The sequence below is a fragment of the Ranitomeya imitator genome, chromosome 10 (genome assembly GCF_032444005.1).
Source record: "Ranitomeya imitator isolate aRanImi1 chromosome 10, aRanImi1.pri, whole genome shotgun sequence".
Classification (NCBI taxonomy): domain Eukaryota; kingdom Metazoa; phylum Chordata; class Amphibia; order Anura; family Dendrobatidae; genus Ranitomeya; species Ranitomeya imitator.
The window spans coordinates 11,061,680-11,074,440 of record NC_091291.1 but is presented as its reverse complement, the minus strand read 5'-3'; the positions used below and the strand labels follow the sequence as shown (position 1 = coordinate 11,074,440).

The window sequence follows — 12,761 nt, the reverse complement described above, 5'->3', positions numbered from 1 at the left end:
TAAATCATATATATATTCCTTTAAATCACATATACTTACACAAAAGCAAATATATATCTATCTACTCAGCTACTTTATAATCAACTAGCTGAAGAGCCCGGCGTTGCCTGGGCATAGTAAATATCTGTGGTTAGTTATAGCACGTCACTTCTCTTATTTTCCCATCCCGCCTCTCATTTTCCCAATCACATCTCTCATTTTCTCCCTCACATCTCTCATTTTCTCCCTCACTCCTCTCATTCCCCCCTAACACTTGTCATTTCAACCTCACATCTGTCATTTTCTGATCACTCCATTATTTTTCCTCACTCCTCTCATTTTGCACTCACACCTCTCATTTTCACCTCATCACCTCAGTATATACATGTTTGTCATCTCCCTTATACAGTGGGGCAAAAAAGTATTTAGTCAGTCAGCAATAGTGCAAGTTCCACCACTTAAAAAGATGAGAGGCGTCTGTAATTTACATCATAGGTAGACCTCAACTATGGGAGACAAACTGAGAAAAAAAAATCCAGAAAATCACATTGTCTGTTTTTTTAACATTTTATTTGCATATTATGGTGGAAAATAAGTATTTGGTCAGAAACAAACAATCAAGATTTCAGGCTCTCACAGACCTGTAACTTCTTCTTTAAGAGTCTCCTCTTTCCTCCACTCATTACCTGTAGTAATGGCACCTGTTTAAACTTATCAGTATAAAAAGACACCTGTGCACACCCTCAAACAGTCTGACTCCAAACTCCAGTATGGTGAAGACCAAAGAGCTGTTAAAGGACACCAGACACAAAATTGTAGCCCTGCACCAGGCTGGGAAGACTGAATCTGCAATAGCCAACCAGCTTGGAGTGAAGAAATCAACAGTGGGAGCAATAATTAGAAAGGAAGACATACAAGACCACTGATAATCTCCCTCGATCTGGGGCTCCACGCAAAATCCCACCCCGTGGGGTCAGAATGATCACAAGAACGGTGAGCAAAAATCCCAGAGCCACGCGGGGGGACCTAGTGAATGAACTGCAGAGAGCTGGGACCAATGTAACAAGGCCTACCATAAGTAACACACTACGCCACCATGGACTCAGATCCTGCAGTGCCAGACGTGTCCCACTGCTTAAGCCAGTACATGTCCGGGCCCGTCTGAAGTTTGCTAGAGAGCATTTGGATGATCCAGAGGAGTTTTGGGAGAATGTCCTATGGTCTGATGAAACCAAACTGGAACTGTTTGGTAGAAACACAACTTGTCGTGTTTGGAGGAAAAAGAATACTGAGTTGCATCCATCAAACACCATACCTACTGTAAAGCATGGTGGTGGAAACATCATGCTTTGGGGCTGTTTCTCTGCAAAGGGGCCAGGACGACTGATCCGGGTACATGAAAGAATGAATGGGGCCATGTATCGTGAGATTTTGAGTGCAAACCTCCTTCCATCAGCAAGGGCATTGAAGATGAAACGTGGCTGGGTCTTTCAACATGACAATGATCCAAAGCACACCGCCAGGGCAACGAAGGAGTGGCTTCGTAAGAAGCATTTCAAGGTCCTGAAGTGGCCTAGCCAGTCTCCAGATCTCAACCCTATAGAAAACCTTTGGAGGGAGTTGAAAGTCCGTGTTGCCAAGCGAAAAGCCAAAAACATCACTGCTCTAGAGGAGATCTGCATGGAGGAATGGGCCAACATACCAACAACAGTGTGTGGCAACCTTGTGAAGACTTACAGAAAACGTTTGACCTCTGTCATTGCCAACAAAGGATATATTACAAAGTATTGAGATGAAATTTTGTTTCTGACCAAATACTTATTTTCCACCATAATATGCAAATAAAATGTTAAAAAAACAGACAATGTGATTTTCTGGATTTTTTTTTCTCAGTTTGTCTCCCATAGTTGAGGTCTACCTATGATGTAAATTACAGACGCCTCTCATCTTTTTAAGTGGTGGAACTTGCACTATTGCTGACTGACTAAATACTTTTTTGCCCCACTGTATATAGTATACATCTGTATGTCATCTCCTGTATATAGTATATACCTGTATGTCATCTCCCCTGTATATATTATATACCTGCTGTGTGTCATCTCCCCTATATATAGTATATACCTGAATGTCATCTCCTTCTATATATAGTATATACCTGTATGTCATCTCCTCCTGTATATAGTATATACCTGTGTGTCATCTCCCCTGTATATAGTATATATCTGTGTGTCATCTCCTCCTGTATATAGTATATACCTGCATGTCATCTTCTATATATAGCATATACCTGTATGTCATCTTCTCCTGTATATAGTATATACCTGTATGTCATCTCCTCCTCTATATAGTATATACCTGTGTGTCATCTCTCCTGTATATAGTATATACCTGTGTGTCATCTCCTCCTGTATTAGACCTCGTTCACACGTTATTTGCTCAGTATTTTTACCTCAGTATTTGTAAGCTAAATTGGCAGCCTGATGAATCCCCAGCCAGCAGGAAGCCCTCCCCCTGGCAGTATATATTAGCTCACACATACACATAATAGACAGGTCATGTGACTGACAGCTGCCGTATTTCCTTTATGGTACATTTGTTGTAGTTTGTCTGCTTATTAATCAGATTTTTATTTTTGAAGGATAAGACCAGACTTGTGTGTGTTTTAGGGCGAGTTTCGTTTGTCAAGTTGTGTGTGTTGAGTTGCGTGTGGCGACATGTATGTAGCGACTTTTGTGAGATGAGTTGTGTGTGGCAACATGCGTGTAGCAACTTTTTGTGTGTCGAGTTGCATGTGACAGGTTAGTGTAGCAACTTGTGTGCAGCAAGTTTTGCGCATGGCGAGTTTTGCACGTGGCGAGTTTTGTGTGGTGCCTTTTGAGTATGTGCAAGTTTTGTGTGAAGAAATTTTGCATGTGTTGCAACTTTTGTGCATGTGGCAATTTTTCCGCATGTGCAAGTTTTGCGTGTGGCGAGTTTTCCATGAGGTGAGTTTTGCACTTGTGGCGAGTTTTGCAAGAGCCTAGTTTTTGCATGTGGCGAGTTCTGCGCGTGGCGAGTTTTGAGCGGCGACTTTTGTGTTTCGACTTTTATGTGGCGAGGTTGGAGAATGTGTGGTGAAATGTGTGCTGAGGGTGATATGTGTTCAAGCACGTGGAAGTGTGTGGCGCATTTTGTGTGTGTGTTCATATCCCCGTGTGTGGTGAGTATCCCATGTCGGGGCCCCACCTTAGCAACTGTACGGTATATACTCTTTGGCGCCATCGCTCTCACTCTTTACGTCCCCCTTGTTCACATCTGGCAGCTGTCAATTTGCCTCCAACACTTTTCCTTTCATTTTTTCTTATTATGTAGATAGGGGCAAAATTGTTTGGTGAATTGGAATGCGCGGGGTTAAAATTTCACCTCACAACATAGCCTATGACGCTCTCGGGGTCCAGACGTGTGACTGTGCAAAATTTTGTGGCTGTAGCTTCAACGCCTCCAACACTTTTCCTTTCACTTTTTTCCCCATTATGTAGATAGGGGCAAAATTGTTTGGTGAATTGGAACGCGCGGGGTTAAAATTTCACCTCACAATATAGCCTATGACGCTCTCGGGGTCCAGACGTGTGACTGTGCAAAATTTTGTGGCTGTAGCTGCGACGGTGCAGATGCCAATCCCGGACATACATACACACATACACACATACACACATTCAGCTTTATATAGTAGATTGCTCAATTTTACCACATGAGCTAGGCCAGATTGTGCTCGGTACTTTCCGCTATGTCTCAAACACCTTAAAAACGGGAAGTTGGACCAGATGTTCGGGACTGATACCGCTGAGTCTTCTGAAATGGCAGATCAACAGTGCCAAATGTACTAAGTCCTGGTCAGATGCCTCAACTTTGCCCTATATACCGAGAGCTACATTTAGTTGCATAATCAGCAGTCATATGCGCATTAATCACAATATTCCATATATATCAGATAACCAATAACTGAATTGTATGTTAATTGACTAGCCGCCTTGACCACTCCTTTCTATATGTTATTATAAAAACTATGTATCAGGAAATAAATGGCCAGTCTTTGATTGAATGTCAAGCTGTCACCACGTGTCAGACTCACTCTTTAAGGGCTCAGAAATAATAATTGGGAGCGGCCGCAGCACACACGGGTAGATTTATCCAACCCAAATTTCCATATCAAGTGGCGCCCAACGTGGGGCCCTCAGCTTACATGACATGAGTCTGAAAGAAGTTTCATGGCAGAGTAATGCAAGTATTCCAGGACTTGGGCTTCACCATTCATCACCAGATACACACGCAAATGTTGGCACAGGCTTTTGTGCATGGACTGAGACAGCCAATCAGGAAACCACTGATAGTGGCTAGGCCCGAGAACAGGTCAATAGCAGTGGACTGACCCAGCAAAACGGGTTATGTGGACCTAGGAGACTGTTTATTGTCAATTGTCACCAAAACTGCTGCCATTATAGCACCACAAAGAGCGCGAAGAAGGAAACGGGTGCAGTGCTGCTGAGAACGCCGGAAGGGGAGCCAGAAGTGAAGACGCTGCAAAGTGCCGAACGACACACCGGAAGAACCGCTGCAGACTCCGGAGAGGAGACACCAACCTCAAGGTTAGCAAAGGGGAGAAGCTATGTCAAAGCAGGGGGAAGAAGTGATGGCAGATGCAGCCGCAGCCCCTGTAATGCCCCAAGACCTTGAGTTGGATGCAGCCACCGGTCTCATGGCACCCCCGGGCCTCGCCACGGACGCACCTGCAGGCCCCAACTTACCACTGCAGCTTCAATCAGCAGGCCGGACCCCGCTGCTGCTACAGTGTCCATCATGCCATTGTCCACAGTAGCCAAAGGGATTGAGTCCCAACCAGGAATGCAGAAGACAGCCCCTCTCATGGTGACCACTGACCTGGAAGCGCAACCACCCTACAAAGACAGAAGAAGTGTCAAGTGTTGCAACTGTGGCAAGTTTGGCCATTTCTGGAACCAGTGCAGAGCACCCATGCAACCCAAGAGTTGGTCCAGAGAAACAGGTCAAGGAAGAAGTACAAAAGGCAGTGAAGTACCCCGTCCATGGGACAGGGGTAAGCAAGCCAGGTCTACAAGACACTACGCTCCTGACATGTAAAACCCCGTCTGCAGGACCAATACCTGAAATTGCCCTGAAAGTGGATGGCGTTGTCAGGTCTTTTCTTGTGGATACTGGTGCAGCCAGAAGTGTGATGAGACTTGTGGAACTCCCTGACCCTACCTGCCTATCAGAATCCTCTGTGTCTTGCGTAGGCATCGATGGTCAAGTCAGAAATTCTCAGCTTACAAAGCCTCTGAGCGTGTGCACTCAGCCAGGACACTCTATCCTGTCCCAGTTTGTGGTGTCAAGAACCTGCCCACTCAACCTACTGGGGGCAGACCTTCTACAGAAATTAAAAGCAACCATAGTGTTCCAGGAAGATGGGACCATGACCCTTTCTTCACCTCTGACCCAGGAAGAGTCAGTCATGCTGGCAGCCTTACAGGAACCTCAAACAACTCATGAAGGCCTACCCAAGGAGGTACTGGACGTAGTACCAGAAAGTCTATGGTCTAAGGGACCCCAAGATGTGGGAAAACTTCAAGTTGCCCCGGTGCGGGTATCACTCAAGTAAGGTACTACATATCCTCGTAAGGCCCAGTATCCCTTGTCCATCGCACAGAGTCAAGCCGTCTCAGACCAATTGAAGGTGTTCCTGGAAATAGGGGTCATTGTCCCCTGCACCTCTCCTTGCAATACCCCACTTTTCCCCGTCAAGAAAAAGACTGTAAAAGGAGAGCCAGCCAAGTTCAGAATGGTACATGAGCTAAGAGCGGTGAATGACGCTACAGTCTTTGAAACTCCAATTGTGCCGAATCCACACACCCTGCTCTCAAATGTGCCTTCCACAGCAACAGTGTTCACGGTGATCGACTTGGCAAATGCTTTCTTCAGTGTTCCCCTCCATCCAGACGACCAGTTCCTGTTTGCCTTCACGCATCAGGGGGCACAGTACACATGGGCGGTGATGCCCCAGGGGGCCCAGAACAGCCCCTCACAATTCACCAAAGCAATGTCCACAGTTCTCGCCAACTGGATCACAGAGCATGCAGAAGTGACCCTGCTACAATACGTGGACGATCTACTCCTTTGTGCAGCTGACTTTGACACGTGTAAAGCACACTCCGTGTCTCTCCTACTCTACCTGGGGAAACAACACTGCTAGGTCTCGAAGAACAAAGTCCAGTGGTGTCTGAAGCGAGTTACGTTCCTTGGGCACTGCATTGCTCACCAGACTAAACACCTGACAGATGACCGGAAGACCACAGTGGAGAAGATGGCTCCTCCAACAACTCCAAAGGCGCTACAGGCCTTCCTTGGTCTAGTATCGTACTGCAGAACCTGGATCCCTGATGCCTCAGTCCTAATGCAACCTCTGTATGACTGCGTTAACGTAACCCCGTTCCTGCTAACAGATGTGGCTTTCAGTTCGTTCAAGAAGCTAAAAGACTCAGTAGTTTCAGCGCCAGCGCTAGGCCTACCTGACTACGAGAAGCCATTCCGTCTCTACCTGATGGAGAAAGAAGGCCATGCTACTGGAGTCCTGACACAGACTCACGGGGGAAGACAGAGACCTCTAGGCTATTTTTCAGCTCGCCTGGATCCAGTTGCAAGGGGAGCCCCCTCCTGCATGAGAGCAGTATTTGCAGCACACGCCCTCCTGGACAAAACATCATTCTTGGACATCCACTGGAAATCCTGGCTCCACATGACATCTGAGCAATTCTCAACCAAACCCAGCCAAAACATCTCTCCACAGCAAGACATCTTCGTCTACAGTACTCACTACTACTGCCTGACAACGTCACCATCTCCAGATGTACAGTCCTCAATCCGGCCACTCTACTCCCACTCCCAAGGGGGGATACAGATACGAACCCTCCAGATCAAAATCTGCATGATACCTTCCACAAGGATCTGGATTTTCTCCGACCGGATGATCATGATTGTTTCAGCATCATGCAACAGGAAACAGCAGGACTACCCAATGTGGCAGAAGAGCCACTGGCCAACCCAGAGTTGATCCTCTATGTAGATGGCTCCAGATTTGCAGATGATGAAGGAAGATTTCACACGGGATGTGCAGTGACCAGCAATCAAGAAATCCTGTGGTCCAGGAGTCTGCCTCCTAGCCTGTCAGCCCAAGAAGCAGAACTGATAGCGCTGACGAAGGCTAGCCAGATTGCAGAAGGCAAAACTGCGAACATTTACACCGATTCAAGGTATTCGCATGGCATAGCACACGACTTCGGACCCATCTGGGCTGCAAGAGACTTCATCACAGCAAGCGGAACAACCGTAAAGCATCATGGAGCTATTAAAGACCTACTGAGCGCACTCCAACTCCCAAAAATGGTGGCAGTACTGAAGGTCAAAGCACATGGAAAACTGAACACAGTAGAGGCACGGGGCAACAACATGGCAGATATGGCAGCCAAAGAAGCCGCCAAAGGAAGACAGTATGGAGAAATGGGAGAGGTCGTAGAGCCGGACGGCTACTACGTGGCAACTGAGGACAAGACACCAGATGAGATGACGTCTTGGGATCTATTCAAGAAGTTGCAAGAACAAGCCCCAAAGGAGGAGAAGGAGAATTGGATGCGGAAGGGTGCAACACATCAAGAAGGAAGAGTATACTAAATGGACTACAAACCCTGTTTACCCCGAAGCATGTACCCTATGGTGGTTTGACCTGCGGCAAATGCAACCCTGGAAGAATGGAGAAAGTTCCCACACATCATCTCGCCAGACCGCTGTACCCCTTCCAGAGGATCCAGATAGACCACATCCAGATGCCGCCAAGTGGAGGATTCGAATATGCCCTTGTGGTCGTGGACGTGTTTTCAGGATGGCCAGAAGCTTTCCCAGTGAGGAATCAGTCAGCAAAGACTACTGCAAAGAAGCTACTCTCAGAGATCGTGTGCAGATACGGGGTCCCAGAAGTGATAGAGAGTGATCAGGGGCCCGCATTCACAGCAAACCTCACAAGGGAGATCTGGTCAGCAGTAGGGTCAGACTTAGGCCTACACACTCCCTACCACCTCCAGAGTAGCGGGAAAGTGGAAAGACTGAATGGGACACTCAAAAACAGGATGTTAAAAGTTGCCCAAGAGACACGCAAACCATGGCATGAGACACTCCCCATCACACTGTTTAGTCTCAGGCACACTCCCCGGGGCCCAGAAAAGCTGTCACCTCATGAGATTCTGTTTGGGTCCAGCCCTCGGTTAGGGGTATTCTTCCCTCAGCAGTTGACAATGCAATATGATACTTTGTCTGCTTATGTAATTGAACTCACCAAGAAACTTGCTAACATCCATTCTCGAGTTTTCTCTTCATTACCAGATCCAGGATCGGTACCCGGTTCACACTCCCTGAAACCAGGAGACTGGGTGTTGGTGAAGAAGTTTGTGAGGAGAACGCTAGACCCCAGATTTGACGGTCCCTTCCAAGTGCTGCTGACGACACCAACCTCTGTGAAACTAGAGGGAAGGCCCACTTGGATCCACGCATCGCACTGCAAGAAGGCTCCCATACCAGAAGATACGCCTAAGCCAGAATGATCCTGATGATGGAAAAGACAGTCAAGGAAACAACAAACCTGATGCCGCATCTCCTCCTGGACGAACCTATCCGAATTCAGATTCACCCACCTGATGGCTCCTCCAATCCTGATGATGACGACGAATATGTGGAACTGATCGAACAGAGTCGCCAATATGAGACCATGCATGTTTCTACCCCCGTTTAGGGACAGATCTCCTGATCGCCCATTGCGAAAGTCTGTACGGTGTAGGGCGTAGGCACTAGGTTTGCGTCAGTTCGCCGGCAGCACAAAAGAGTTGCAGCGCTTTGGGACAGGAGGCTAGGCTTAGGGCAAGTGATATCTAAGGGGGGCTTGTGATAGAAATTATGTATATCATGTAGATCTCACTTGCATGTATACTCCTTTAAATCATATATATATTCCTTTAAATCACATATACTTATACAAAAGCAAATATATATCTATCTACTCAGCTACTTTATAATCAATTGCTCAATTTTACCACATGAGCTAGGCCAGATTGTGCTCGGTACTTTCCGCTATGTCTCAAACACCTTAAAAACGGGAAGTTGGACCAGATGTTCGGGACTGATACCGCTGAGTCTTCTGAAATGGCAGATCAACAGTGCCAAATGTACTAAGTCCTGGTCAGATGCCTCAACTTTGCCCTATATACCGAGAGCTACATTTAGTTGCATAATCAGCAGTCATATGCGCATTAATCACAATATTCCATATATATCAGATAACCAATAACTGAATTGTATGTTAATTGACTAGCCGCCTTGACCACTCCTTTCTATATGTTATTATAAAAACTATGTATCAGGAAATAAATGGCCAGTCTTTGATTGAATGTCAAGCTGTCACCACGTGTCAGACTCACTCTTTAAGGGCTCAGAAATAATAATTGGGAGCGGCCGCAGCACACACGGGTAGATTTATCCAACCCAAATTTCCATATCAGTATTATAGTAGTTATACTCTTGTACATAGGGGCAGTATTATATTAGGTATTTTCTTGTACATATGGGCAGTATTATATTAGTTATATTCTTGTACATAGTGGCAGTATTATAGCAGTTATATTCTTGTACATAGGTGCAGTATTATAGTAGTTATATTATTGTACATAGGGGGAGTATTATCGTAGCTATATTCTTGTACATAGGGGGCAGTATTATAGTAGTTATATTCTTGTACATAGGGGCAGTATTATAGTAGTTATATTCTTGTACATAGGGGTAGTATTATAGTAGTTATATTCTTGTACATAGGAGCAGTATTATAGTAGTTATATTCTTGTACATAGGAGCAGTATTATAGTAGTTATATTTCTGTACATAGGAGCAGCATTATAGTAGTTATATTCTTGTACATAGGGGCAGTATTATAGTAGTTATATTCTTGTAGATAGGGGCAGTATTATAGTAGTTATATTCTTGTAGATAGGGGCAGTATTATAGTAGTTATATTCTTGTACATAGGGGCAGTATTATAGCAGTTATATTCTTGTACATAGGGGCAGTATTATACTAGTTATATTCTGGTACATAGGAGCAGTATTATAGTAGTTATATTCTCGTACATAGGAGCAGTATTATAGTAGTTATATTCTTGTACATAGGGGGCAGTATTATAGCAGTTATATTCTTGTACATAGGGGCAGTATTATAGTAGTTATATTCTTGTACATAGGAGCAGTATTATAGCAGTTATATTCTTGTACATAGGGGGCAGTATTATAGCAGTTATATTCTTGTACATAGGGGGCAGTATTATAGTAGTTATATTCTTGTACATAGGAGCAGTATTATAGTAGTTATATTCTTGTACATAGGAGCAGTATTATAGTAGTTATATTTCTGTACATAGGGGCAGTATTATAGTAGTTATATTCTTGTAGATAGGGGCAGTATTATAGTAGTTATATTCTTGTAGATAGGGGCAGTATTATAGTAGTTATATTCTTGTACATAGGGGCAGTATTATAGTAGTTATATTCTTGTACATAGGGGCAGTATTATACTAGTTATATTCTGGTACATAGGAGCAGTATTATAGTAGTTATATTCTTGTACATAGGAGCAGTATTATAGTAGTTATATTCTTGTACATAGGGGGCAGTATTATGGCAGTTATATTCTTGTACATAGGGGCAGTATTATAGTAGTTATATTCTTGTACATAGGAGCAGTATTATAGCAGTTATATTCTTGTACATAGGGGGCAGTATTATAGCAGTTATATTCTTGTACATAGGGGGCAGTATTATAGTAGTTATATTCTTGTACATAGGAGCAGTATTAAAGTAGTTATATTCTTGTACATAGGAGCAGTATTATAGTAGGTATATTCTTGTACATAGGGGGCAGTATTATAGTAGTTATATTCTTGTACATAGGGGCAGTATTATAGTAGGTATATTCTTGTACATAGGAGCAGTACTATAGTAGTTATATTCTTGTACATAGGAGCAGTATTATAGTAGTTATATTCTTGTACATAGGAGCAGTATTATAGTAGTTATATTCTTGTACATAGGAGCAGTATTATAGTAGTTATATTCTTGTACATAGGGGCAGTATTATAGTAGTTATATTCTTGTACATAGGGGCAGTATTATAGCAGTTATATTCTTGTACATAGGAGCAGTATTATAGTAGTTATATTCTTGTACATAGGGGCAGTATTATAGTAGGTATATTCTTGTATATAGGGGCAGTATTATAGTAGTTATATTCTTGTATGTAGGAGCAGTATTATAGTAGTTATATTCTTGTACATAGGGGCAGTATTATAGTAGTTATATTCTTGTACATAGGGGCAGTATTATAGTAGTTATAATCTTGTACAGAGGGGCAGTATTATAGTAGTTATAATCTTGTACATAGGGGCGGTATTATAGTAGTTATATTCTTGTACATAGGGGTAGTATTATATGAATAATTTTCTTGCAGACCACACTATTATAATCAGGGTACAATATCTTAATAAGTTCCCTCTCCTCCTTCACAGAAGAAGAAAAATGAGAGATTCTTCGGGCGTTTTCCTTCCGCTATGTATTAGCTATCATTACCACGGACCCCTGTCCATTATAATACAATATGTTGGAGAATGCTAATGAATGGCTCCTGGGAGAAATCAGACATGACTTTATTTGTTTGAACAGTTGAACCTCGGGGAACGACATCATTCCTGGAATAGAGACATAATGGACGTCTGACGCTCCCCCCTCTATTCGGAGATCTAATTCCCTGCGTCTCCTGAGTTTGCTGGAAGACGCGGCGCTGCTCTTCTCGCGGTGATGAATATCTGAGCAGTCGTTCCGGATTCTTATGTTGGAAGCTTATTTGCATTGGAGACGGATACAATATATCCGCACATTAATGTTCCTCTCGCGGCCTGCGATGCCTTCTCAGCCTCACCCCTAAAACCTCCTGGGGATCATTTTCAGACTAATTTGTTTTCATGTGTTGGAGAAATTGCTTTGTTTTCAATAAAGGAACAACCAATCGCAGCAGATATTGGCCATGAGCCCCCCAAAGTGAAAGATGTCCAGAGACGGCACAAGCGTTGCACCACTGAGTGGCAATTATTGACTTTTAGAGGTTTTTAGAGGCCTCCTGAGCTTCGTTCTTTGGTTTCGGAGCCTCAATCTCTGGATCGCTGGTGGTCCTGGTGGTCAGACCCCAGCAATCTGCAAGTAATCCTTGATTTTTCGTTTAACCCCTTACCCACTGCTGGTACGTCATAGGCTTGCCACGTGACTTTGATGCCAGCTTGTCCACCAAGCAGATGATGGCTGCATCATTCAGCCATCATCTGCCTCTAACAGCCACAGGTGGAGCAAAGCTGCTGTTAACCTGTTAAATACCGCTGTCAATCTAAGATACTAGCATATAACTTGTGCCGACAGGGGGGCTTCATCATTGCACATACCCATCCGCGGGCCCATGTCATGATCGTGGGGCACCAAAGGATTGACATGACTGTCGGGGGTCTACTGAAGACCCCCGTGACAGTCATGACTGTACTTCCGTGATTTTAGCTATGCTCAGCAGTACTGATGTCCTGCTATGTATAGTACGAGCAGTCGGACGATCGCAGCTTCTAGTCCCCTAAGGGGACTGTTAAATACAATGAAAAGTGGAAA

At 44.2% G+C, this 12,761-nt stretch overlaps 1 long non-coding RNA gene across 2 annotated transcripts in view; it reads left to right on the top strand.

Annotated features, from left to right (window-relative positions):
* Positions 1-12,761, top strand: part of LOC138650863 (uncharacterized) — a 92,791-nt gene that overhangs the window by 15,228 nt on the left and 64,802 nt on the right. The gene's annotated exons all lie outside the window — the stretch shown is intronic.